Source organism: Phoenix dactylifera, chromosome 11 (genome assembly GCF_009389715.1).
Source record: "Phoenix dactylifera cultivar Barhee BC4 chromosome 11, palm_55x_up_171113_PBpolish2nd_filt_p, whole genome shotgun sequence".
NCBI classification, from domain to species: Eukaryota; Viridiplantae; Streptophyta; class Magnoliopsida; order Arecales; family Arecaceae; genus Phoenix; species Phoenix dactylifera.
Window position 1 is genome coordinate 5674055 of NC_052402.1, and position 5802 is coordinate 5679856.

General features: G+C 44.0%; 1 pseudogene; it reads right to left on the bottom strand.

Moving 5' to 3' along the window:
• LOC103711914 lies at positions 1-5208 on the bottom strand (annotated as a pseudogene).
• Between the last annotated feature and the right edge of the window lie 594 nt (positions 5209-5802).

The following is a 5802-nucleotide window of genomic DNA, read 5'->3' on the forward strand; positions in this document are numbered from 1 at the left end:
TGAATCATAGAAAACTAATCTGATCTGATTGCAAGAATTCTTCTTTTGAGATCCAAATTTCGTCTAAGCTGGAGTACATGACTCAAATAACCCGACCCAAACCCGAACAAAATAAAGAACTCCCAACCAAACAAGTTTAGGCGTTCAGTCAGCTTTTGCTACCAAATGAAAGCAAATGGAAGTGTTTTGAGGCCCGTGTCACCTGTGCACAGTCGGGAAAGAACCCCGGAAGAGTAGGGATAGAGAGAGAGACCTGGCCCGGTCCATGATCCGATTTCCTCTCCTCATAGACCGGATATTGGTGGCAGGAGGTGCACACGTAGTGAGCGAGCAATCTTCTCACCGCATGCATGCTATATATACAGGAGGCCCGCAACCTCATCGACCTGCACCATTCTGCTTCAGCTGATACTTTGAAGGTTTAGACATTTCAAAGGTATTAGGAAACACATACAGAGAGAGAGAAGAGATCATGGATGATTTACTTCTACGAGGGACCGAGAGGCGTCTGCTGATGACTCCAGCAGGGGCTGGCACTCTTCATTCATCAGAGATGCTGTTGGGGAGGCTGGACCAGATCGACCTCCGAGTGGGTGCATGAATGCAGATAGATGCTCTTTCTGTTCTCTTCCAAAGCCCTCGAATTATAAAGATTTTTACATGCGGAACGAATGTTAGCATAAGTATACAATCCACCTGACTTGGGGTATTTCTGTTTTTGATTCTGAATGCATGCAGCTAAGGCATCTGGAGGAGAAGCACTGGCAACCTGAGAGCTACTTCGCTGCAGACCTGCGGCAGGCCGCTGCAAGGCCTGGCCATCACCAGTGCATGTCCTTGCCGTCGGCCCTGCATGATGCCCATCTCAAGGGGTCCCTCATGGATCGCCTTCAGTTACTTGAGAGCAGGATCCGACAGGTACTTGTTAAGAAAGAATTTTGGAAACAAAAAAAGAAGCCAAAAGCAACACCAAGCAGACCAAACCTTTTATCACTAAATGCAGTTGCAATCTGACATCCTTCCTCTGCCCTTCCTTTCTGCCTCTGATTCGCAGCTGAGCTTCGAATTGGATAAGGGCAGTGGAGTTTATGCGAGCACATCCACAACGAAACAAATGAATGAGAACGGATGGAGCGAACCCATTCTACTAGAGAAGAAGCAACCTGTGATGCTGGAGAAGAAGCAGGACAACAGTCTGAGCTCGAGCAGGGTTGCCGGCGGGGCCTGGAGGACTGGAGAGATCATTCAGAGGGGCTCTCGTGACCTCCAAGGCCAGAAGACTAAAATGAAGGTTGGCTGGATGATTTTGAGGTGCTAGATTTTCTCTGCTGAGGACTCATATTTGTGTTCCCCATCTGCTTTATAGGTCAAGGAGCCAAAAGAAGCCATTAGTGATGTAGAGAAGAGGAGTTCCATGTACCAGAATGAGAAGAGGAAGCTGGAGCGCACCCGGCTTTACAGAAGATGGTTTCCAGTTGGATGCTGAAAGATGCTTCCATCCTCCTATGTAGTCTTCTAAAATTCCTGAATGTATGTCCACCTGCAACCATCGATATCGAAGTTACATGGTCAAAAATTGCTATTATTTATGTATAATGCTGTTCCTGTGCGAATGGTATATGAGCCTTTCTCTAGAGGAATTTCTGAACTATGCTCTTGAAATGTTTTCTTGATCCAGCCATGGCAAATCAGCTTAGTTCCTCGTGCTTCCATTTTTTGATCTGAATGAAAACATTCTGCATTAGCTTAATGTAATTGCACATGTGAAATCATGGCAGCGAGAGACACGACCAATGCGGTTTCAACAATAACTACGTGAATTAACCCAGAACAATGAACAGACCAACATTACATACCACATATCCTCACAATAAAATTCATATAAAATCAATCGACAGCTAGAATTAATAAAATATACGGCTGAATTCTAGAATTGCACTGCATAAGAAGCTTCTGAGCAAAACTACAGAGAGCGAAAGATATGCCATATAAGATTTGATCTTGAATGTTTTATTGAGATTCTGATATGTGCAAATCATCCAGAGCATTACAGTCTAAGCTTAATGAAATTATAGTTACAAAGTGACTCAACTAGAAAATTAAACGGGCAAAAAAGAAAGACGCCCAAACTCAAATATAAACAAATAAGAAGAATAAAAAAATCTCAAGCTGCTTCAGATCTTGATTTAAGAAACAAAAGGACTTGCTCATGCTAACAAAAAAATGCCTAGAAAAAAATTGGTCGCAACTGAAAATGATTGGACTCTGATCTACTTTTGAAGAAAAGTTCCATTCACTCTGGCAAGTCTAGAACGTCGCACTTCAGACTGGATGTCGATATTACCAGCTACAGTGGTCACCCACTGGCTACAGGCACTTTTAAAGATGAAGCCATTTCAGCTAAATGCTCACCTCCAAGATCGGCAACACACGTTATGGAAACAAAACAATCCAATGTCTCCTCCTTGTCTTCTGATTCAAGGTGATAGGCTTCTTGAAGCTCCCTTGCCTTGCATTCTGTGCTTTCAGCCTCCTCAAGTAATATGTCGCGTTCTTTATCATCACCTGTTTCAAGAGCTGCTGCTCTCTCTGCCCTACCACCAGCAGCAGCTACCAATTGGAGCCTCTTAAAACTTGTCATAGCTGCCTCTTTTTGTTTCTTTGAAATTAGCATTTCGCTCTCCTGTATTTTGTTTAGGACACCTTTGATATCCTCCTCTAACTTCTTCAGGTCTAAAACAGCCTTCTCCCTTTTAATTCGTAAGTCTTCCTTTTCAATATTCAGTGCCTTCACCTCAGCAGCTATTCGCCCTGCTTCCTTGAAATTTCTTGCAGCAGCAGCAACTTTCTTTTCAGCCTCCAGCTCGGGCCTCTTTTGTCAATAAAGCCTATTCTCTGCTTAAATGAAACAATTTCTACCTCGATGATTGCCCTTGATGATAATAGTTCCTACAGAATAATAATAAAAAAAAAAGAGCAGTTAAGGGAAGGCATCACGGTCCACTGACAGAAAGCAAAGGTTATGTAAGCATGCGCCCATGTGGAAGATGCACAATGCATTTTCGTGTATGATATGATTGACAACATAGGGAGGACGCATTTTGATGGTATTAAAGGGAAAGAAGATTTTTCTTCTGCTACGAAAAACAAGAGAATTTCTCTCTTTCTGGGCTTTTCCTCACCTCCTCGTTGAGTATAGATACAAATGCAGTCATCGCTAATGTTGATATGAGGAACTCAATCTCTCCAAACTTAGAACATAATAGGCTGATCAAGAGAATCTCTAAGAATTAAAAATATTCAAAATTGTCGAAAAGCTCATGGTTTCATTTAATTTACAAAGTCTACAAATACTTCATAAAAACATATATTTCCAGCTATGCATAAATAGATTCAATCTCCACTAACAAATCCTGACTTGCAACCACATGTACTGCAGATAAGGGATCGCATTATCCCAGATGCTAGTCATGCATGTGCCCTTAATTGAGCGAAGGTGGTCCAAAGCACAAGCAACTGCTTACACAAAGGGAACAAAATTGGAACGGCCAATATCACTTCTATGACTCAATTGTCACATGTCAAAATGGATAAGATCTGCTGCTTTCATGCATGGGACATTTTTCGTATTTGGTCTGTATCCATAATTACAACGGGCTCTAGTTTAATGATTCAGTACAAAAAGTCTAATTATTTGGGGTTTTTGAACCTGATTCTGGACTAATCTCTTTCATGCAGTCAATGGGACTCTTTGTTTATCTACAAGATCTATTTGTGCGCTTGTCTCAATCCAGTTAACAATGAACTTCATGAAGTTCGATTTGGCCTCAGGTAGCCATACTTCAACAATGTGCAACAATGGTGATGAGGTAAGTTAGTAGGCAAGTAAAAGTGGTATTCGTGGGAAAAAAACAAAAGAAAATTACATGGACTCAGCCATCTTGGAAGTAGTGGCAGCAAGGTCCCACAAGGTCACGAAACACAAGCTAAAATGATGGTGATCTAGAGATCCACTAGACCAGTGACATTGTCAAAAGACAATTGCAAGGTGAAGAGAGAGCCATCAGCTGAATATATTCTACCAGTTCTTTTTGAGTCAAACCATGCCCAAAATATTCTACATCGTCTAAGGTAATTTCAGAGTATCTTTATAATTTAAACATCGTGTTTGTTGTTTAGTATCTTAATATTATTTTTCTTTTGGGATTTGTGGCATAAATTTGACCCAACAATAAACATGATCTGTTTTACGGTCAGCTATCCTTCCAGATGTGTGCATTACATGATCCTGAGAAGTTCTAAGCTAATCAGATGCATGACAATGGCATTAGTGTCCCCTTACGGCCATGGAAAGACTCTTGTGCAGTTGGTAGACTTGCACAAAACTCCAGAACTAAGTCTTGCACTCAGTAGGGCATTCAAACAATGTTTTCAGTTCCAAGCCTCATGCCAACTGAGTATGTTACTAGAAAAGGATTCATGTGGATAGAAGCTTCATATACAATAAACGCTAAAACTAATATAAATAAGTATAAAACAACACATCTGTAGACATGAAGCAGAAGAGATTTTAGTTGTAATTTTAATTCAAATAATGTAGTAGGGTTCCTATACTTACTATACTGATAATCTCTACCAATCTGAACAAATCTCTTTCTGTATATACATAACTTGATTGAGTAATTAGTTACCCAATCCAATGTAACCAATTAACTCATGATTTCAAAGGACACGGAGTGATCCAGCTTTCAAATGTACAAGACATACAAGTGTTCATTAGTTCAAGCTAAGTTGGGTATAGAATGCAAGCAGAAGATGTTAAGAGGCATGCACCATACCTTCGCAAACTGCTCCAGCAGAGCCACACGCCCACACTTTCCTTCTCTGCCGCTATCTGTGACTCCAGCAGAGCCATCAGCAGAATCGCACTCCAACTCCACTTGCCTCAATCTGACCAGCGGCTCATCCTTCTCCTTCTCGAATGCCGCCAGGCTCTCGCTGACCCTCTCTGCCCGCTCAAAAACCCTCAGCCTCACAGGCCCCCTCGAGCTCCCTATATCTCCCCGATGCCAAATTCACACTCTCAATGGCTTTCCTCCGCCTCCTCGCCAGCTCCTTCCTCCCCGCTGTCACCGAAGCCACCTTTTGCTTAAGCAAATCCAGCCTTTTGGATACCGCGTTCTCAGTTCTCACCAGCTCCAGTTCCCCTCAATTGATCCAAAGGCGTCATCATTTGTCAATGCCCCGTCTGCCAGAGGAACCATTTCTTCTTCGACCGACCGAGGATCATCGTCCTGATCCCTGTTTTCTTCAACAACCGAATCCAAGCTCTTGTCATCTGATTCTCCTCTGTGTTGATCGGGAAATTCCGGAATTGCGTGATGCGAATTGGAATCGGCTTCAAGCGAGAGGATGGCGGCGATTCGGCCGGCCACGGGGTGGTGGTGATCACGGCGGCGTCGACGGAGTAGGAGAGGGAAGAGGGGGGGGGGGGGGGGGGGAGGCGTCACGGGCGTAGCCGATCCGGACGGCGCGCCTCTTGTTGCGGGAGATCTGGCGGGAAGGGGGAGGGTGGTGGGGATCGGAGGCGAGGGGATGGGGGGGCTTGGAGAGTGAGATCGGAGAAGAGATCTTCGTCGAGGGGCTGGGAGTGGGAGGGGGGAGGCGGCGGCGGCGAGGAACAGGTCGGAGGGGGTGAAGAGGACCATGCCCTCGAAGAGGGAGCCGTCGGAGTCGCCTTCGCCCCCGCCCAACTCCAACGTCATCTTAGCGAACGAGGCTGATTAGAGAATTATACGACCG